This window comes from Bradysia coprophila, unplaced genomic scaffold (assembly GCF_014529535.1).
Source record: "Bradysia coprophila strain Holo2 unplaced genomic scaffold, BU_Bcop_v1 contig_297, whole genome shotgun sequence".
Classification (NCBI taxonomy): Eukaryota; Metazoa; Arthropoda; class Insecta; order Diptera; family Sciaridae; genus Bradysia; species Bradysia coprophila.
In genome coordinates, this window is record NW_023503555.1 from 2243168 (window position 1) to 2267115 (window position 23948).

The following is a 23948-nucleotide window of genomic DNA, read 5'->3' on the forward strand; positions in this document are numbered from 1 at the left end:
AAAATTTTTGGAAAATTCTACAGGCGGTGATATTTGAATCACAGATTTAGTAATTTGTTGTACTAGTAGAGTGACATTACCTCTACCAATATCCAATACCTTTACAGTGGCCCACAATTTTTCTCTCCTATTTGGCCACTCGTGATAATTTTTCGCAGCCAAACTGCTTAATTTTGTTATGATGCTAGTTTCAGCTTTCCAAAAACACCCCACTTGCTATATCTCTGGTCAGCAGTGTCGTTCTATTGAGTGGCTTAGTGAGGTAAGTCCATCTACGACGAATTTTTAAGCATGACTTCAGAAAAATGGTGTAACAAATTGATGTTTTTGTTTCGTGAAGAAAAACATCCAATCACCTCGCAAAGGTGAAAAACGTTATTTTTAACGATGGAAGAAAATAGGAAATTCCGACTGGCTTTCGCTACGTTCTGATCGCAAAACTTTCCTCTTGTTGGAATTTTCTATTTCTTTCCTTCGTAAAACAAAGAACCTTGTTCAATTTCATCTAAAAGTGGTACAATTTCACCAAATAGAGCTTCTTTGGAAAGTTCTCGTTAAGATCTATGAAATGGAATTGAAGAATTTAAGAATCGTCGAAAAAAAATATTCGAAAAAACTCTAAAAATGGTTCATTACCAAATCAAATGTACGAAATTTGAGAAAATTGAATCAAGAGAAGATTTACAAAAAATTGACAATTTTGATACAAAAAACTCTCCCCATTTCAAATGCAATGCATTGACTATATGTCTCAATACGATTCACAAATATAAGGAAAAAATTAAATCTTTGGTAGGATCCTGTAGTTGATCCGTCATCTTTCCACATAACAGCGACTCGACTTTCAGCACGACCACTATTAATATTAAATTGAATTTTTCCCACTTTTTTCTAAAACATAAATTCTAACCTTTCTGCAGAGATGGCGCAACAGCAATGTGCGAATAATATATTATTCGAAATTAGAAAGTTTGCTGTCCTTGTCTCACCATCAACCTCAGCCATCTGTCATTCAGACATTGTTTTGTCGTAGAAATTATTTTTTCTCTAACTAAAAGTGTTTTACATTTTTGCAGTATCAGAATCTATCTGACGATTAATTTTTTTGTTAATTTGTGATTCCGACTTAGAAAGAGGATTCGATCGATAATTGGTAGCACGGAACATTTGAAACTGGTGAGTGCAAAGGATTCGGTTGGTCTTTTACCATAAAAGTTGTCGTAAAATGCCATCGATTTTAGGCAATTGCCGAAGACAATTAAAAGTTACTATAACAGAAAATCGTTGTTGCCGAAAACATTCAGAAAATTAAAAAACGATTCGATGTTTTTGAACGACATTCAACAGGGCTGGTACAAAAATCAAAAATTGTTCTAAGTTACACCCCTGTGTCTTTTACATTATTGATTTTTATGTTGCGGCGTTTTTATTCTCGTCATGAAACGATAAAATTATGGATTTTCTTGAGAATTCGTTCGGGATATTCTTCAGGTCAAAACCGTTCTAGTTCGACTACAGTAGCACAGTTTCAATAAATCGATCGTTTTGTTGGAAAATAATTTATCGTTTCATATTTCGATGACCACTGACGGTGGCCCATCGAAATTTTGTTTCCATTATGTTGAGGTTATACGTCCTGGATTATCGAATAGACGGAATTGGATATCAGATTAATATCCGCGTGGAAAATCTAATTGGAAATTCGGTTAAATACCAACTGGTTTGTCTTATTGGATGCATCAAACGTATTGGTGTCCATCTCAACCTGTTCGCATTATAAAAAAAAAAAAATGAAAGTTCAATTTCATCACGATTTCTATGCGTCAGCGCAATTTTTTTTCTGTCTCAAACAATACTGAATCATCCAGCACTATGGAGAAACGAGTCAAGTTTACAAAAAGAATTTAATTTCTGTATTGTGGCTAATAATCATCGAAAATTTCAATTTATTGTAATTTGCTCACTCAGACCATAAAATAATTTGCAAAGTAATTTGATATGAAAAATGCTAATAACCATTACCTGCCGACATTCCCTTTAAATCCCATTACAAATTAGAGTACATTGAACTGTTACGACAATATCCTCACTCTGAGTGTATGCTAGAATGAGATTCTTGTAAGATAGGCGAGAAGACTGATTTAACAGGTAGTATACAGCAAGCATGATCGCAAATGTAATGTTTGAATCTGTTACCTCACCTGTTCGAAATATTTTCAACCGATTGATTACTCAAAATCTTTTATTTCAATAGATAAACCATACAGTGCTTCTATATAAGCCAACTTCAACCGGAGGTAATCATTTAGTTTTGATTGTCGATAACAGATGACACGATCTTCTTACTTATTTCGGCGGTAATCGGGTTTCTGTTTATTTCATGTTGCCTTATTATGCTAACGAGGCCTTCTAAAGGTGGATAGTAGCGCATCGGTTTCAACTTGTATTTAATTCCTCTCATTTTGAGAACCCATAGTTAAGGTTAACTGGTCAGAGACTCATTAACTGGTTATTCGTATTTAACTGTCGTGGTCCAGCTGTCACCGATTTTCGTTGGATTAAATTTCTTTCTCTATTTTCAATAGGTTTCTTCCAAGCAACGGTTCAGTCGAACAAAATGAAACGTACACGAACCGATGTCATCCAGAGAACTACAACTTATTCTCCTTTGTTATTTTGACAATTGCATTGTTAATAGTGTTGAGGTTATGGCTCTATATGGATGACGGTTTGATATTTCATTTCACCTTGGAAGAAACCTATGCCTGTACGTAAATCTTTGGTGGGCTTTGGTGATGACAGTGTGTTGAATACATTTTCTAGTGTGGGAACTCTTTTCCTTAGTTTGGTTGAACTTACTTCTTACCGACCGAAAACAATGGATTATTTTATTGGATTTGTTGTTGCTGAGAACAGATGACTATCCGATGATTGAGAGGTAGATAACATAGAGGATAGATCAATTCTGATCGACTTCTAACTCCAGTGAAGAAAAATGGAAGTTTCGGTGCCTCTATTGAGAAAAACGTTGTATGCAACTCGGTGATAAATGGTTTTAGACACACAATGTGCCTAAAAAAGCATTTGTCTTCGGTGGCATAATAAACTATTTTTGACTAAAAGATAACGAATGGATTCGGGAGTCTGTTTCTATCTGTATCTATCTCTAGAAGGTTAGGCCTTCCTTTTCCCTCTATGTCCGCAAGAACTGAAGAGATGTGGAATTTTAAAGTGCATGGGAGAATCCAAAGCATTGAAAGATGCATGTAATGCCTGTAAGATGGAAACAGTGGCAGAAACCATTCTTTTAAGATGTAGAATTGGGTTTGCTTTTTGGTACGTACGTTTCAAACATCAAACATCGATAAGTGTGAGCAAATAAAGGTCTCGTTCATTCTTGCAAAACACAGATACATTTTAAAGCTTTGTGAACAAAGTTAATGATGTTTCAACTCCCATTTCTGGCTTAAACTTTCGTTGATTGCCTGAAATGGAGACCCTACATGAATTTCTATATTAAACGATACGTCTGCTGAATTTACTTAACTTTCGAATAATTTTCCAATTAATTTTTATCGGTGACAATGAGAATGTGATAATGAACTTGAATAAATTCAGTAATTTGGGGCTGGGGTAACAATTTGACTACACATTAATTATACAAAGCGAAACAGAAACAAAAATTAAGCGATAAAGGTTGCCCCCAAAGTTTGCTTTCTAATCGCTTTCGCCAGTCAGAAACGCAAAATGAAGACAAACTTTTCAGGTGTGCGATCGAATAAATTTACATTTTTCTTTCGGTGTCAGAATAAACGGTCTCGGATTTTGTGTAAAATTGTCTGCACATAAAACTGTACATTGAACACACTTACACAGTCATCTTCACTTCACCCAACCCGAAAAACAAAAAAGTGTAAAGCAATTTCCGGCCACTGTTTCAAAATGTAAACTCGAATGTTTTTTGTTTCATTGGATGGCATTATACACACCGCGAATTAGTGAGAGGGTTTTTTGTTTTGAGAGTAAGCATATGTGTGAAATGATAGCTTCCGCATTGTAGCTTTTGTTGTAACGAAAGGAAAAGCAGGAGAACATAAATTCGATTCCATGGAAAATGGTGTGTATAAGTTATGGCATATAAGGCATATTGTCACGAAATTTTGAGGACAACAAGACCCATTAGGTTCAGATGGTCTTGAGCATACAATCCACCCGATACAGCACATCGACTTTAACAAAGTTATGTAATAAATTTAAAGAAAAAAAGGGAGTTGTTTTGCACCGTGACCGAGTACGTGTGGATTTTATGTGCGTTTTTATTTCCGAGAACATTTCATTTATTGATTGATTGTATTTTAAAGGGAAAAAGAGAGTCTTGATTCGGATCTAAATGCCTTCTTCCGTATGGATGTATGCTTGTATATAGATATGTAGCTATGCGCTGTTATCTTAATCAAATTGTGGTTTATGGTGTGGAATAAATTTCTGCACGTTGCTAACATGGTGGTACGGGTATGATAAAGGATGGGCTCCGTTTTATTTGTTTGAATTTATTTTTCTTTTCCCAAATGTGATTGTGAGTTGGTATTATGCATATACATATATGCACAGGCTATGTCGCAATAAATTTGGCAACATTTCACCCAGAACCTGTGAATCGTCTCATTTTCAATCCCTGCGTAGTGGGATAAGGATTTCTGTGTCGGAAATGCGTTAGCATCGAAACAGCAGACACGATTTTTATTTCGATTTTAATGTCTTCGAAGCGATTGAATATGAATTGCTGACAAGGAAACAGTTGTTGACAGTGACGTAACCGAAAATATGAATTGTGGGGAGAGAGCTAAACAAACATTTTCGTTTCGTTACTTTGAATCGTATTACAGTTATTTGAAACGACAAACAATGTCCTCGATATACATTGAAAATGTGAGTTAATAGTAGCATCGAGTAGCGTGGTAAAAAGTACGCACGGCACGATAGACGATAAACTAATAACAGTAATGATTTAGATTCCTTTATCTGACACATAAGAAACTACACTGTCGTGTATCGTGCATCAAAGATCGGTACAGGTCAGTTTACTCTGGACTTGAACTGAAAATACCTGATCTTGATCAATCAATTTCGACCTGACTTGACACCTGATTTTATCTGAAACCTGATTATAGTGATGAGGCCCAACCTGATCTGAAATCTGACAGATTTACCCGAAAATTAGTATGAAAAATTCGGGCTACCTAAAACCCGATCTGACAGGTTTGATTGAAACCAGGCTCGGATCCGGTCAGGTTTGTTTAATAAAATTACCTACTTGACCTGAAACCGGGTATTACTGATTTGTGACCGCGGTCGACCTATTCCGAGCTTTACATCGTTCCATTGGTGTTCCATTTACACTTTGTTCCTGTTTCATGTAGACAAAGTTACCCAAAAACAGATTAGACCAAGAAATCTGTCTTCAGTATCTTTGTTCTTGGTTTCTCGTTTTTCTACATTCCTTTCGATTGATAATAAAGTTTCACACGACTGAACTACGTCAGTACTACGTTGATAACACACAACACATTCAATTTTAGCACACCTTTCGTTTTCTGCGTCAAACTTTTTCTTTTCGCAACCACCTCTGAACCTCGAAAAGCCGTTCGTATTGAAATTATTTTCGTTCCATTTGTGTATCTCGTAAAATTTAATAAATTTTTTTTGCAATATCATCGGCATCGCATTCAGAATTTCCAAAGTTACAAATGTAAAAGAACGGCTGGTTTTCGTGAAAGTTTATTGAAATTGAAAACGATTTGGTATTGTTAAGGTTGAGGTTGAATTGTTGAGGTTTTTATAATGTAAAAGCTGCGTTTGTAGCAGTCATTTGTCGAAATTGAATAGGTTATTGATGGAAAGGCACCGTTACAATTTTAATGGAAATCCTTTAGCGGTGTTTGCACTGTGTATCAATAGGTATTTATCTAACTGGAATTTTAACATTTAATAAATGATAGGTCTGATATATTCACTAAATCTTGTTCTTCGTTTGATTAAAGTATTGTCTGGTGTTTGATTGGAAATCTGTTACTTCATTTGTTTGAACATCAATTTCGCTGTATAAGACAGCACTAATCAAAGTTCGTCGCTTATTTTTGTCGTGGCTGTCCATGACAGATGACTAAAAGTTCGGCTGATCATAGGATTAGGATTAGATGGGAAGGGGGTTAAACCCAGCACCTAAGCCTCTGGTAGGCCTGTTGTGCTATCGCATAAGTCACTTGATCGTATGAACTGCTATTTTTCTCCCGACTCAGTTAGTTCACAAATCGACCGTGTAAACGTCCCACATGTTGTGAATTCTCTAAGCCACTAGTATGCGAGTCATAGATGGCGCTTGTCCTACAGTATGTTGTATATTATGAATTGTGTCATTGACATTATGTCAATATGGCGCTATGGTTGCGAAGAAATCAAATGTTTGACTTCTTAAAATTTGCAACTTTGTTACGGTCGTACAGCCATTTAGAAAACTAATCAAGTGATTAGAATAAAACCAGGCAAGCATTGTTGCACCGGGATTCGAACCCGGGACCTTTTGGGTATGAGTCCTATGCTCTACCGATTGAGCTACCTGGACCTAATCTGTCCATTATAGTGTTGTTATTGTCGGTGGCGGGTCTGCTTGTTGTTGATATTTACTTATTACAAATATCGGAATCTCGACGAGCTTTTATAAAGACTTCCACACACCGGAGGGAGAAGGAGAACCAATAATCAATTTTCTTTCCAATCAAATATGACACTCGACAGCAACTAATTTGAATACCAATGAAAGTCAGAAAAATTAGCGAAAAAAATGTCTAATTGTACTACAACAGCTCCCGCCTGCTTTTTAACTTATTCAACGCTGTAAGAATTTGTTCCCGTAATTTAAACACTGATTGTTATCGGATACCTCGCATTGTTTGCACTCGACGAAATGAAAACGTTTGGCGTCGTAAAAAAATTATTGTCATCATTATCTCCCTTCGTACATCTCTCGAAATCATTGAAGGAGATATAAAACGCAAAATCTTCAAAAAACCGGCAGAAATATTATAAAGATATAATGAAGAAAAATCACCCTCCGGCAACCATTAAAAACCATAAAATCCACTTCAATAAATCTCTTGTGTGTAACGAACACTGTGTGTCTCACGACAAGAGTCTATATAATATTGCTGTAACCGGTAACGAAAGCAGAACGATGTTAATTGCAGAAACGCAATCCAATTCCTCTTATCTTCTCATTTGTATAAAATTTATGCACAAGCAAATCCCCCAATGTGAGACACAATTTCTACACCTGAATTACGTGGCTTTGTTTGGCCAACACACAAAATTTTTGCATAATCCCTGGCTGCCATGCCGTACAATATAGGATGTATAACGCAATAAATATTCATGTGTGTGATTCAGAATTGGAGTGCAACCAGCCACTCTTATATATATTAATAATTGTTACATTAGTGTGCACACACCGCCCGTACACTTATTGGGTGCTGTGTGAAGAGATAACCTTTGAATAAACAAAACAACGAATTCCAATAAACCACTGTGTACATGCGAGATAGATATCTCCATTATACAGATGATGCATATTTGCCTCCGTTATATTACGTGAGTACGGGAGCTATTGAAGTACCACATAACTGACACTTGTCGTCTTCTTGAGGTAAAATGTACCACGACGACACCATTCAACTTTCACAAAATTCACAGCTCGCATAATATGCAAAAATATTTTGTGCTTAGAACTTTTACCCGGTGTTTTTTTCGGTGTGCGTACTATATAACAACATTCAACTTCGTAATATAACTATACCACCGGTGTGTGTACGGAAAATACATAATTAACCCCCTATGAATATACACACAATTTTCTACTCTACTTGAATGAACACATGATTGCTTGCAGATATTATTATTTTTAAGTCCTTTTGTGGAATATATCTCCGTTTTATGTACGACGACGGTCCTTTTATGTATTATTATATTTACCCTTGCACCGTTGCCGAATTTATTCCATCATTTTCCGGCTTCTGTGTAAGTGTGTGTATGTGTAAGTAAAGCTTTTCAGCATTTTCATTCAAAATTGATCTCCTAATACCGGTTACCACAAACAATTACATAATCGCCGAAGCACATGAGAGGAAAATATATCCTTCCAAAAATTGTGGAGAGGTGTATACACTGACGCAAGTCCATTGGGGATATCATCTGTTTTATACTGTGTGCACACAACTAATGGCATACAATCTACCTCTACATTATACACACAGTTACAATTTTCATATTTTCGAACATTCTGCGGCAAATTGTATAGTTTTTCCGGCATTGTTCGGGTTAAAATCTCTACACTTTCTGTATAGGCTGGAAAGATACGAGTTTTGTTTTTCCCATACTTTTCTCTAGAGCTTTTCAAACTAACGTTCCTCGTCTCCTTTGATATATCTCTAACGATGAACAAAACGTTTTGGAAATCATTTTTCTGTTTCCTCTACTGCCGCTTCTACTTCTTCTATTATATCGAAAATATACTGCGTTGCAAACGGTTATGCGAGACCTATACACAACTCATGTATCCCCATAATTGCGATGCGAGCGATAAAGGCGTGGTTTCGTTATTGATCTCTCTGCCACCCTTGCCTTTTTCTATATAGTTTTCCGTATTGTGTGTGTATGTTGGAACAGCATGGATCCAGATATGCATTCAGGGGAGAGAACAATTTTCTTTCATTTCGACTTTTTCTGTTGTCGTATTGAATCACTCGGAGCTTTTCATTTTTCACTGAGATAATTCCAATGACACTGTCTGCCTTTCTTACTTATATTAACCCATTTATTCACTGTCGCTGACCGTTTGGATAGATTTTTTTTTCATTGGTAAGATGTCCATTAATCACAACGGAAAGCACATCGACGACAAAAAAATTTATATTTTCGCTGTGTTCAGATTCCATTAGTTTTTGTTCAAAATATACCCGATTGTCGTATGTTTTTGAAGAGACCATCTGACGTAGAAAATCAATTAATTTAATGGGGGGATTTTCTATGAAATTGTATGAAATAAACCGCAAAAAAATTGGAATATTTTGTGTTGTTTGTTGGTTTATTATTATTATTATTACGCTCTCTCTATCCCATTATAAAGGCATCAATGTTGTGTTCGTGTTTATTTTGTGTGTTTTTTTCCCGTCATAGTTAGTATATACAGGAAAAGAACGAAGTGTATTATATTCAAAGTAAGCAGGCACCTAACATTTTCTGCCTACGAAGCCATCCCTTGGGCTTATTATGTTTATGTGGTCGTACAGTGCGAAAATAACTTTAATATCAGAACCATATCACTGAAGGGATTTTGTTAAAATATAAAAAAAAGTTCAACCGTTGCTTTTGACTCCTTTTTTGTGCTGAGATTACACCACAGCAGATTTTATCCATGTGATAGAATATGCTCGGTCGGAATGTGTTTAAATGTTGAGCAGATTTCGTTAGGATCAAGGAAAACTTTTTTCATATACGGATTAGTTTTAGATATGTTTTGGGCTGTGTGGCAGATCAATTTTTAAATGGAGGGGAATGAGTTGAATCGTAATTGAAAACCGAAGCTTACGTAAATGTTGTTTTTTGGGTATATAAAACAGAATATCGAACCAAAAAATGTTGAGATTTCAGCTTTAACGCAAAATTTATATATATTTTCGATCTGCAAGGGAAAGGGAACAGGGACTATTTTTTGGAATTTTAATTTAGAAAAATTCGGAAAATTATGTAAAGTTTCAAAAAATTCCGAAAAACTCTGTCCGATTTTTAGGGAACTCTTTTCCGAATTTTTGTGAACACTTTCCCTATATTTCTGAACTCTTTCCGTATTTTTCTGAATTCTTTGAATTTTTGGGAACTCTTTCAGCTTTTTTCGAAACTCTTTCCGAATTTTCTGTAACTATTTCCGAATTTTTTGGAACTCTTCGAATTTTTGGAAACGATAACCGTATTTTCAGTAATTCTTTCCGAATTTTCGGAAACTCTTTCCGAATTTTCGGGAACTCTAAGAATTTTTAGTAACTATTTCCGAATTTTTAGTAACTCTTCCGAATTTTTAGTGCAGTCGAAGCATTATAATTTGATCGATTCAATTCATTTTTAAATAATTGTAGTTTTCGAAGAAATCATTTCGAAAACATTACAGTATAAAAGCTTACACATGCGCATTAGAGCTGTTTACTCGCGGTATACCTGCGGGTAATCCGTTCAAATGCACGTGTCTAAGCTTTTATACTGTAATGTTTTCGAAATGATTTCTTCGAAAACTACAATTATTTAAAAATGAATTAAATGAGTAGAATCGATCAAATTATAATGCTCCGACTTTAAATCTTTCTGAATTCTGAGTAACTCTTTCACTCTTTCCGTATTTTTCGGAACTGTTTACGAATTTTCGGAACTCTTTCCGAATTTTTGGGAACTCTTTCCCTATTTTTCTGAACTCTTTCCGTATTTTTCTGAACTCTTTCCGTATTTTTCTGAACTCTTTGAATTTTTGGTAACTCTTCGAATTTTTCGGAACTCTTTCAACGTTTTTCAGAACTCTTTCCGAATTTTCTGTAACTATTTCCGAATTTTTGGAACTCTTTCCGAATTTTTAGTAACTATCTCCATAACTTTTCAGATCTCTATCCGTATTTCTTTGGAACTCTTTTCAAATTTTTCAAAACCGTTTTCGAATTTTTGAGAATTCTTTCCTAATTTCTAGAAGCCATTTCCGTATTTTTCGGAAATCTTTCCGGATTTTTCAGAAATAAAATTCTCCAAAAATAAGCCCTGAGAGGGAAGAAACGAAACGAGGTCCTGCACAGTTTCTCTGTTTCCGTCTGAGTAAACATTTTTTGTTTCATATACAAAAACCAAACGTTTTTTTGTGATTAATTGATAAACACAACTTGAGATTCTCAAGACCGTACGAACGTGGGTTTTATTTGCTCAATTATTTTTTAAGCCTGTACGAATTAACGACTATGCGAACGTGGAAAATTGATTCTCTGTTGTGTTTTTTCGTGGAAATTTCGTTCTTAGTATTTCCAATTTATTTATAGATGCAAATCCCCATTGGGTAAAAAGGAATCTAAAATTAAATCGAAATGCAAAATTAAAACATTTGATTCCGACTCTATGTACATGTACAGAAGAAGGTACGAAGCATTAAACCACATTAACAATTCGGCATTGTTGCCCTTGCCGCGGTGGTACTGTATTCCATTGTGTATATCTTATAATACAGCGTGTGTACTTTTGCAGCGAACCATTTTCACCACAAAAAAAGTTCGTTGTCTATTTTTGGAGCAACTGAAATGAACATTTTTTATTGATATTTCTGGCTTATGAAATTAGATTGGTTTTGTCCTTTTTTTATTCAATTTGCCTGATTACAAAATTATTAATTTGTAATTTTAAGCTACGGCGATTGACTTTCTGAGAGAGTGCTTAAAAAGATTAAATTGGACTGAACGAGTTGAGACCCGGGATTTTCTACTCACACAATTTATTGTAACTTACTCTCATGGAGTCAGATACTCCATTGGAAAACTAAAGTTAATGAAGACAAACGGAAGTGTTTAAAACACGGAAACGACAAGTTTTTAACTCTTATAAATACTATAATCAATGCTGTACGTTGAATGCCAGAGAACATTTTCACTAGGGTAAATTCTTCAAATTCTTTGTCCCAAAATTATAGCCCGTTTCATATTTCCAACCAGTTTGTTGAACACGAAGTCATTAAACACCGACAAAAGTCGTTTAGTATTTTTATATTTGATACTATCGCCACACGGTACACATGCAAGTCCAACATTGTTTTGATAATATGCTTTTCGTGGTTGGATATCGATTTTTGCTAATGTCAGGTTTGTTGTGTACAAAAGAGAAAGTTTTTTTTTTTGCCTCAGTTGCGACATATTATCTACTAACCATTCAGTAGTTAACCGAAAATTTAAATCAAGGAAATTTGGATTCGTTTGAATTATAAGTGGAAGAATGTTACACGAAATTAACATCTGTTATGGATAACGCGATAGTTTGGCGATAGTTATTTCAAACAAAATTTCAACGTTAAAGTTCTGCGCGTTTAAGAGAGACGGTTAAATTCAAAGTTTCTTCAATCGAAATTTTACAAAACTAAAAACATTTCGGATCAAAACACTCTCACCTAGGTGCTATTTATAGGAAAAACTTTTTCCGTATTTTCTCTAATTTTCCCTAATTTACCCAAAGTTAATTTTTGGAAAATGTGGAAAATTGTAATCTTTTAAGAATTAACAGGACGCAACAGAATCTGTTTCGGTATTAAAATTTAATTCCCTCTAGATTTGATTTAAACCCATATCATTAGGTGCTAGAGTGATTAAATTTTAATCTTTCGATGCCTTAGTTCAAAATCAGGAATGAGAGATGACGAGATTTGATTGTAGTTACGACGATCCAAAGACATTATTTCCACGTGGGATTAGAAATGCATTTATGTAGAAATTCAAATTGCAAGACAGAAGGATCATACTTACTACCAGCAGAGAATTTTTTGTTTTCAAAACCAAAGAATAGGTTTTTTGAAGAAATTTATATAACAAGAACAAAAACCGTGTAAACCATCAACTAAACACGGTGCGGTTGAACAAAGTCTAATTAAAAAAGTAATTGCAACAATTGCAAAGTATTTTTTTCCCTAATTACTATTGGTGATGATCTCTTGATCATTTTAGGCCTAAAGAAAGAAAAAAGTCGGCGGGCGGTTTTTGAGATAAATTGAAAGTGAAAGTTTATGTCATTTTAACAGATCCGGATCAAACATTATTTTCTGTTTTTGTTTGTGTGTCGGGTAGCTGATGTCACTAGTTTTCCAACGATACCGATCATTCCATGCTACGTGCTATGTTTTTTATCAACTTTACTTTAAGCATCACTAGGCCACAACAAAAATTGTGTCGACTCTTCTGGAAAGGCGGTATAGTATGTTTTAGTTGGACTGGCTCCCTGTTTCTGAAATGCTATACCATTGGTCTGAAAGTCGCGTTCTGCGTCCAGAAGGAGGACTAAAAGTTAGACTTAGAGGAAAACTGAAGGTGTTACAATGGCGGATGTTGAGCATGCCGGGTCCAGATATGAATGTAGGGCGGCAGAACAAGGATATAGATACCTAAAAATCCTTGTTCTGGTGCCCTACATTAATATCTGCGCATGCTACAACAACGCCACTACATAAAATTGATTTTATCTCAAAGACCGCACGCGGACTTCTTTCTTTCTTTAGGTCGATCAGGAGACTTTGATTAGACTTTGTTCAACCACACCGTGTAAAACTAAACATTCTCTTAATTCTCTAAATCATTATGCATTCCAAAGGATTTCGTCTTGCTTTTATGAGAAAGTGATAATTTTGAACTGAATTTAGAACCATTCTCAAAACTTTCTGAAATCTGAATGCCCAGAAAATCTAAACAAAAATTACCTTTAATTTTGCTACGTTATCATCTCTGAAACCCTAATATCATTGATTATTCCCAAATTAATCCCTGCCCTGAAAGAATTATATTTCTTCGATTCCTTCTAGCTACATAAAAACATAATCCCTTAAGAATTACTATCTGGTAGTAATCCCCTTGGGCATTAATATATATTACACACTTGTCACGAAGAAGTCGAGGCTTGCCGAGACTGATAGTGACAAGTGTGTACTCTATTTTATCACATAAGCGAAAACGAGACAACAACTTAGAACTGAAGTGTAATTTTTGAATTATTCTTCTAGTTAAGTAATTTTGACATCCGAACATCGCGCGTATGTGATAAAATTTTAATCTCATCAACAGATCATGCAGCACAATATTCGGATACATATAGATGGAGACAGATGACTATCAATCTGTTTTTCCATATATCATATATCATATATCATATCAGCGTTGTCTTCATCAATAGAATCACGACGGTATATTTTCTTACCACAAAACAAAGCACTTTACTACACGCTCCACATAGCTCACAACATTTCCTTTTCATTGTCGATAAAATATTATCATTTTATCTCCATACTAACAAGCAAATTATTCCAATTGTATAACTGGAACTGCGTAGTGTGTGCTGAAACAATCGTTATTGACACAATGTAATACAATCACGATTCGCATGAATATAATTTAACATAATCCATAAGACCGGTTTGACTATTTTATCAAATCCGAAACCGAAAGAAAACATTTTAAGTATCCAGGCAATCCTCGATAGGATACAGCAAACAAGCATTTTATATCGATCGATTATTGTAAATGTTACATAGTGATGGTTATGATGATAGTGTTAACCTTTTCTACCATTTGGGAATAGACATTCTCATTCAAACTTATCAGAGCTAACCATCGAAATCTCGCAGAAAACTCTTTTCTGTATACATAAATGTCAAGTCTGTTCGATATGTGTTTGTCAATATCAATGGAAATCGATATCCCTTTTGGACGGTTAAAGTGCTCTTAAAATATTAATATTAACATTATTACATGGATTGGATGTATATTATATATGAGGATGAAGAAAATTGGAAATAAATGTCTTGCTTGTGTGCAGACGAAACGTCGAACAAAAATGTAACATTTTATGAAAGCAATTCAATTGCACCGATATGACGGGAAGGTTTACTTTTAATGATTTTTAAGCGAAAATATATACTTGAAGATTGTGGAAAACTTGACAACCAATTTTTATATTATGTGTTGGATGTGATACGAGAGCTATTCCAATCGAATGTTCTTGGTTTTGATCAATTCAATTCAATCCGAATTTGATTCTATTGCCGGTCGATAAACGGTTTACAGTGATACCTTTTATTACCTCAATTTGTTGAACATTTGAGTAAGAAAAAGAGGAAATTCGTAGGAAATTCAATCAAGGAAAGAAAAATCGCTTTCTGTCTTGATGTTTGGGTTTCTGTTGTGAATGGTGATCAGTTTGGACTTATGTGTTATTAGAATACTATAGTCGTGAAAGGTTATGTGGACAGTAAACGGTCCCTCATTTCTATCCCAAAGAAATGTTCCATTACAGTAAATATTCGGCAACTCTACGAAGATACACCAGCTGTTCCTTAAAAATGACACTTCTCTCCTAGTATAGTAAACAATAAAGCAATGATCACAACAAGTCAGCTTCAGGACAGGACCTGTCCTCAACTTGTATATGAGAAAACCTGATTCGAAATTTTTATTTCTGGTCCGGTAACTTCAGGTTAGGTCCCGGCCAAATTCAGGTTGACCTGAAATTTTCGGTTTGACCTGAACATGACTTGAGAAACCCTGATTCGAATCAGGCCAGGTTTTCATTTCAGAAGGAAATAATCGGAAACAAACGAGACTTTGTCTCAACTGGGACCAGCTGTTCCTTAAAAATGGCGCTTCTCTCATAGTATAGCAAACAATAAAGCACAATGCTCGCAACTGGTCAGGTTATAATATGGGAAACCCTATTTGAATCAGGTCGTGAACCTGAACCAGAAATTTTTATTTCAAGTCTGGTAACTTCAGGTCAAGGCCACGCCAGGAATTTTCGGTTTGACCTGAAAATAACCTGAGAAAACCCGATTCAAATCAGGGCAGGTTCTTACGTTCGGTTTCCAGTTAAGATCAGGTTGATGTTAACCAGAACTAAATGATTTAGACTACCAATGTCCTTGATATGAGGTAAACGAGGCAAAATCATTGTGTGTGGGTTTTCGTTGGATTGAGCCAGCTAATAGGAAAAAGAACCAAACTGAAAACTTTTGCTCAAAACTCTTGCATCGCGTTCTCAATCTTTTGAATATTCCGTAACAGCTAAATCTTACTTTGGGACTTTCCATAAAAAGAAAACATCAAAGGGAAGTTTACATTTTCTATAACTTCGTTCCCAACCAACTTTTACCGTGCACGCTGCTTCAGAAGTTAATAGTTGAGTTAGCGATCATATACTAGTCCACAGTTGTCGGATATATAATCACCGCGTGTAACTCTTTGATAACAGAGCACGTTTTATGTCAGAAATCGGGTTGACTTCACTACCCTTTGAGTAATAATGTATGCAAAAGGCGTTACAATTTTAATTCATGACCTTTAAAACACGTGAACCGAACGATAGGTTGCTTGAGTGTGAAAGATTTATGTAACATTAAGTAGTTCAAAAGTGTCATAACTGTAGATTTATTAGACCTGTGCTATTCTCCTGCATGGGAAGTAATAAATCTCTTTGTTTTGCGACTCAAAGAAAAAAGTATTCCAAATTTTACATAAACAGCAAGGCGTCATGTGGATACATGGTACATGGTCTACACACAGCCTGCTGAAAAGGTCTCGTTATACGGATTTCGGTTTATTATAAAATGGAGCACGCAATACATACAACCATTCATCGGAAAATATCTTCATATTTCATAGAATACTTTCTGGCATAAAGCCACAAGCAATAAAAGAACTCGGGAACGGGGAAAACTAAAACCATTTCTCAGAAACAAAACTTTTTTTTTCGCATCTACAATCCGTCTAATATCAATTTGATAGTTGATTAAAAAAGTATTTTCAATTTGAATAAAGTTTTCGGAATTATAATCGTGCCAGTAATGCCTATGCTACTCCGACCCACCCCCCAATGTATCAATGGAGAATGTTGAAACCCTGTCGTTCCATTCCTTCGCTGTCTGCATTATATGTATAATAACAAAATTGCTCCACCAAATGGGTTACTAAATTGAAGTTATTAAGAGCCGGATAGTCAGTCAGTTGTGCAAAGAGGAAATCATACTCCAAACATTTTATCTTTGAAAATGTCTTTGCATGTTATACTTAAGGCACACATATTTATCCCTCTGTGATACATTACATGAGACGTTATATATGTGTGCTATACATAAATTCAACCCTCCCGCACGTATAAATACATTTCATAAACATAAAAACAACATTGTCGGCTTACACGAGAGTTTCACAAACAGATTATATATGGATGTTATTTAAGTGCTTTTAAAGCACAAAACTAATTTCAAAATATTATAATCGATCGAATATTTTCGCTCTCGTTTGTCCATATTCTCTGAATTTTGCATTCAATTCATATTCTGTCCAAATTCAACCTATACCCACAATGTCTTAAATAACATATCATGCCATGTTATACACCAAACTCTATTCTCGCCTCTCAGTGCTTGACGTCATAGCTGATTCTCCTAATTTAAAACGCTCTACAATGAAAATATTTCGACGCGTCGTCAGCGCCATTGTCGTCATATATAATCTATAGTCATACAGAGAGTCACCCCCTTTTTCGTATTCGCTTTTATGTGTGTTGCGATGAGATTTATGTACACCGATACATGGGGTTGATATTTTCTTTGTGTGTTTTTCCGGTGAGAGCGTATTGGAGAGTCGATTCTCTCTGTCTCTTGCGTTGAATGGGTACGTATATCACAGCGAAAATTTGTATGGAAATTCTCGATTGGAATGTTGTGTAGCTCTGAATTTGCCGCTATCCGGCTGCTTAAAATTGGTCGGTCCGCATTTCACGGTTTCTGATATAGAAATTTTGGTGATTTCTTTTGTGGTTCTTAGCTTTTCTGCGAAAATATTTCTTTGTTGAAGCAAACAGTCAAGAATTGTTCTGTGTCCATTATTGAATTGTGTATTTCTGTGGTAAAAAGGCCGTTCGATTTAGTTTTAGTTTCTTATGTAACCGAAACGTGATTAACTTTTCAAGTGCAAAAAAGAGAAAAAACTAAAAAAAAAGGAAAAAATTCATTCCAAGCTATTCAACGGACTTCCGAATATACATAAAAAGAAAATTGTGTGAAGTGTACTTGACATAAATTTGTACTATACCGTAGCAAAAGGAACTTGTGACGACGAACATATAAGATTATCGACATTGTAAGCATTTTTACAGATTTTTCTTTTATCGATGAAAATGTCTTTCCTTTGTACTTTATCGCCTCATTCTTCCATTGTCATTTGTATTTCTGGAAGCTAAATGTTTTCGAGTTTTTTTTCGCGTCTGATATTCAATCGCCTGTTTTTATGTTCTTCATAAACCACCCTCTTAAATTTAATAATAAAAATGAAATAATATCATTTGGCAGTGAATGGATGGTATGCGCAAATTAACATTCGTTTTCCTTTCACCTCACTTTACCGAAGAAAAAAAATATATTTCAGCTCAAGGTGCTGAATGAACATATCATTTCAAATGTACAAAAAGAAAACCTCTCCACCACACACATATACACACATCGGGTTGCCAACAAAATTCCTTTATTTTTTCCGTCTATTTTTTTCTGTTCGTCGTACAGAACTAATGCAGTGCAAGCTTATGTTCTACCAGCTTGGAGATTATTTTTTCCTTTATATGAATTTAGGTAGCCCAAATGAAGATCCAACTTTTTTTTCCACATTTATAATCATTTTCATGTGTAACCGAAAGCCACACAATGTTATAATCTTCTCAGGTTTGTTTGCTTTTTTATGTGGTGCGACTGCGACACACCTTTTATTATTTCAATATGATTACACATTTTCCACGGTCCGTTTGCTTTACCATTTTTTATTAGAACTAATGATACCGGTTGGGTATTATATATATGTACATGGTGTGTGCATGCACATACACCATAATAAGGGTAACATATTTTCGTATATATATGGTATATCGTTCCATGTCGGTATGATTTTCTAACATTCTGTAATGTCGTGTTATGGCAGACACTGACGATTGAGTTACCCACACCAATTGATTAACCCCCTTATAATTTAGTAGAAAGTTTAAAACGCGACTTGTAATTGCCTGCAATAATAATGTTGGAGTTCAATGTGAACCTGAACATGTTATCTCAACATTGCCTCAGTTCGTTGTGCGGTTCCATTAATTTGGCATAATCACTCGACAATTGGTAGAGGTTGGGGTGGATTCTATCAAATTGGAAAACAATGAAACTTTTGTCTGACGTCTGAGTCGCTAAAGTCTAAAGAAAAAAAAACTCTTGAACTTTTGTCATACAAAAGTCCAAAACAGAAATTTTAGTCAAATTCTATGCCCACGCAAAATTATTTCTAACTTGTTACCCAACCCATACACATCCGTATTTCTAAGAAAGATGATTATGTTAGTTAAAGAGCGAAACAAAGCGGTCATGATGGTTTTTGCTGTACCCCGTATGGTACAACACATTCTTTAGAAAGAAATGATAAGACAGAAACATTATTACCTGTTGGTTTTCCCTTTATTAACTTATTTCTAGACTCTTAACCACATACGACCACACCTCTATTATACCACGCTCACACATTTAATTAAATAAATCGTCTCTGGACGTGTATCATGATCAAAGGATATCAAAAATAAGTTTTTCCGAGTGAAAGGATGTTTCCGAGCGGCAGAACATCGTGCATTTTGATTGCAAAAGGATTTTGTACAAGAAAATCCTCCAAGGATTTCTGAGGATTTTTTTGGATTCGAAAGGACTTTTTCGACATTTTGAATTTCCCTTTGATTTTCGGAGATTTTTAAGGATTTTTTTTAGGATTTTAAACGAATTTGAAGATTTTCTTTTGAGTACAATAGTTATTCGTTCACCAAGTGAATCAAAGTTGGAAATTTCTTTTCGAATGTATTGTTGGTCAGAACGTAGACAGGGTCACAAGTCACCCAAAAAAGTGTAATTTTCAACTTTTTTTTTCCAGAGGTCAATGTTTTTCACAACAAAATCTCCCGAAGTCTCAGTTGAGGTGAGAAATAGACTATTTTCTCGCCTACGTTGTGAATAAGATTTCTTGTATTTATCACCCCATCGGGATGTTCTGTTATTTATGCAGAAGGCATTTTGACGTTCACATACGTTACTACGCTAGGCTTAAAATTTGATAAGATATTTCGATGACATTGATACATCAATTTTTCAATTGCGTCAACCAGCATTGAAACATATTGCAGAGACCATAATATGACGTTTGACAGCTAAATATGGCAATCGAATTAAGTAATAAAAATAGATTCTAAAAAAAACTTAAGCTGTTGTTAGAGTTTTGGATTGGTGTACGTTGGTAGGTATACGAGAATTATGTACATTCGACACGTAGTCACCGACGTGGAAACCAAATTAAATTTTCCTTGATTTATGTAGAAATTAACGGAGCCGCCTTTATGAAAAAGTCATTAATACAGCACGAGTACTGATTGATTAATAAAATATTAATTGAAAGCGAACAGCTAGAAACAGCCAGAAAACGTGTCGCAACTTAATTACACCCCGGATTTCTTTAACCAAAAAGTTTTCCTACGTACATTCACTCCTTCCTTTCTTACATTTTCAACCGCACACAACTAAAACTTGTTTCCACAGAGAGGTTTCTTAATCGCATAAAATTTGATTATAATTCCATTCAGTACTACGAAAATCTCTCCCAAAATTTACGACCCATTCTTCTGTCCTATTTTTTACCATGAAAAATTACGCCATTAAAGCTTAACGTTGCGACTTCCTAAGTATTTTAATGCCAACGCAGATTTTCTTTTGAATGGAAGTCACACACATCGAAACATATTTTCATTTTGCTTTATTTTCCGTCTTGTTATTCAATTTAATTAAATGGAGAAGGAAAAAAAATCTACGCCACAATCTAACGCAATTCATCATTCATCTTTGTCCAGTCAAGAATGGTGAATAGCAGCGCTGCTGGAGCACACAGTGTGTCAGCATTAAGATTGGCTTACGTTTCTCGTAATTTTTCCTATCTTTTATTAACATATTTTATGCAAAAATGTTTTTTTTTCTTCTCACATTTCATATATAAAATTTTGTCTGACAACCGCCATCAGAATCTCCATGCTAAATAACAAATGGCAATGAGCAGATCCACCATGATTTTGAATAAAAAACAAATTTAGATAAAATGATTTGATTACTTAATTTATATTATGTGTAACAAGGGTGTAAAACTGGGCGGCGAAGGACATCGTTCCCATTTTTCCTATGTATTTTTGGCGTTGATTATCTTTCGTTTTGGTGTGACTGGCGTTTCGGTCATTTATTTCGGTATATGTACCGTAAAATGGTTGATTATATTTCAAACAAAGCGCACACGTTTCTAGGATTTCGGGATAAAGTCAAAGGGCGTTGAAATTAGTTTTTCCGTACGCGTTTTATAATGTTTTAATGTGGGTAAACAAATTAAACGTTTATTGTCCGGCATTAACGGTCACACAATCCAACTAAAAATCGATTACAACAACAAATATTTGAGGCAAATACCCAAATATTTAGGTTGAGTTGCTTCCATGAAGCATGGTTCATATTTCGACGAAAAGCAAATGGTTTCGATTCCGTTTTATAGAACTCATATTGTTAAATAATCCATCGTTATTATTTAGCGCTAAGCAAAGAGCCGCTACATTCAAAATATGATACAACTGCATTACTAACAGGTATCTATCTACTGGCTGCCTATCAAATATTTCTTTCATACAATCTGCCGAACAGCCGAACCGAGGAACAGCTTCACACGTAGCTCTCGGCTCTTTCTTGTTTTCTTATAATTTTTTCCCCGTAGGAAAGCATACAGCTGTTTTTCAGCTGATCCACTTAAAATGCGATTAAACAGTTACACACACTCCGTGTGGTGTCAGTGGTAAAACTGTTTGAAGAGGTAAAAACACTCTAGTTTCGAAGGAGTGGATCAGCCGACAAACTGCTGAAACAGAATGCGCTATTTATTTCAAAGTTGCCGACTGTAGCACAACAACGTTATATCTTGTATCGATCGGAACAGATCAATTTTTATAAATAAATGCAGGCGTCTTTTCAAAGGGAGTGAAGGCGAATTCGAAGGATATGGCTTTTAGGAGGTATCTCGGAGGTATTCTCGTACATAAAATCATTTTCCAATATTTTCTTGAATTTTCCCACATTTTCCTAGATTTTTCCTAGTTTACGTTAAAAATTTAGAAAATTCAAGCAAATTCAGAAAAATATTTTCCTAAAAATGGTTGCTGGATTTGCAAGATTTAATCTGATAGCTTAACCTAAAATTGTCCTACTGACAGTTTCAGCCAACGTCGTGCGCTTTGAAAAAGCGTATGAACAATTCCAAGAACTGTTCCGAGTTGTAATCTATTTAATAATGGTGTGCATGGAAACACGAGTCCAATTGTCCGGAATCGCTCGCTTTAAATACGACGTATAACCCAAATTGACAATATTTCTTAATTTGCATTTTACACTACAATTTTCTCAATGTAGAAATTTCGTTTACATGAAACCACAGCAAATATTAGACTGACAAAATGACAATGTTCTGCATCATTACGTTTTCAGTACCAATTTTCACATTGTTTTAATAAACCCGTTGCATTCAAAGGCAGAATCGTTTATTGCGCTCTATGCTGATGCACAACGGTAGAACACACATTTACCCTGTACAGTGTACACCTAAACATTTTCGTTGAATGTACATTGTAAACCATTACAACGTACAATACGGCTTTTGTATATATTATAAACCAATTAAGGTAAAATTCAGGGTTACATTAAAAACCACAAAAGTACCATCACCAGGCGAGTTCGCACCGGTTTCGCTTGGATTGCTGAAAGCATGTTGAAGGCACGTTTTGTGCACACAATATGGGGAAAAGTTAATTGAAATTTTTGGAATCCATTGTGTGTACTTTTCTTTACAATTTTTGGGGACACCAGAGTATGATATAACTGTTGTAGACCTCCTGCCATGTTCAAACTTGGTAAACTTATCAATCTTTCTATTTGCGGAATTGGTTTCTTCGTATTTATCCATAATTGACTAAGGAATAAGGTCAAATATAACCATCTCAGCCAAGAATATCATGTAAACTCGATCTAAAGCATCCACAGTTGACAAACAATCTTTTATTCAACAAAATCGATTTTCTTTCCTGTTTCCTGCAATTTTTATAAATGCGCCATCATCTAAAGGCTTGATTGTTTTTCCGAATTTATATCCGTAAAACCTACTGAGAAATCAGGACTCGCTAAGGTAAAGTTGAAATATTTAATGTAGACTTATCCATCCGTTAAACTTCTACCTTTCCAAATATCTGAGGGATAATTGTTTTTCATGCCATTAAAATGATTAAAATTACGCCCGAAATACGACAAGTTCATAAAAGCGTAAGCTCTCGTTTCCACTTCATATTTCATTACGACGATGATGGAAAGTAAATTTATTTTCAACTTACTATTACATACACTTGTCTGAAGCTGAACGTTTTTGACAGACAGTTTTCTACCAATTATTTTAAACTTTGCTTGAAATCCTGATCCCACATGAAAATACCATCCACAGACAAAGCCCATGTCGTATAATTTACGGTGAAATTTTAACGTTCTAAACTCTATTGGAGACCTGAAATCCATTTATTTTGTATGTGAAATGAACATAAACTCCTCCATCCCTATATCAGCAAGTCATTGTGCTCTAATTCTCGACGAGCGTCACTTAGATTGCATGTTTACGATCTATAAAAACTACATTTTATGTTGCTGTTTTTCCACAACTTTTTTTTGTGTTTCGTTACTTTAAATTCCTTCGGCTATCGGACTTCTGTGTGAGCCAGAAGCATGTTAAAATGCAAGGTGAAAACTCATATCGTGCACTGTACATTACAAAACGGTAAAGAATTTCGACATAATTGTAGAGGACTAAATTATGACTTAGCTTCTTTGTGTGCACGAGTCTATGAGCATATCTATCGTTGAACATTACAAAGATTAATGACAAACGGTTACCATAATTCCCAAAAGAACATTCATGCGAAATGTCGTCTTTCAAACTCGTTTGACATTGTCGAAACTCGTAGATTAACACATGTGTGTATAAAATGAATCAAAGAGA

General features: G+C 35.0%; 1 protein-coding gene across 5 annotated transcripts in view; it reads left to right on the forward strand.

The window, feature by feature from the left end:
* Nucleotides 1-987: 987 nt before the first annotated feature.
* The window catches only part of LOC119078838 (stress-activated protein kinase JNK), a 54685-nt gene continuing 31724 nt past the window's right edge, over nt 988-23948 (forward strand). For 3 of the 5 annotated variants that reach the window (XM_037186542.1, XM_037186544.1, XM_037186543.1), the window contains exon 1: nt 996-1176. The gene's annotated coding sequence lies outside the window, so the exon portion shown is untranslated. Of the gene's footprint in view, nt 1177-17539; nt 17961-23948 lie in introns of those variants that run through there. The other 2 variants (XM_037186540.1, XM_037186541.1) reach the window with 2 other exon arrangements.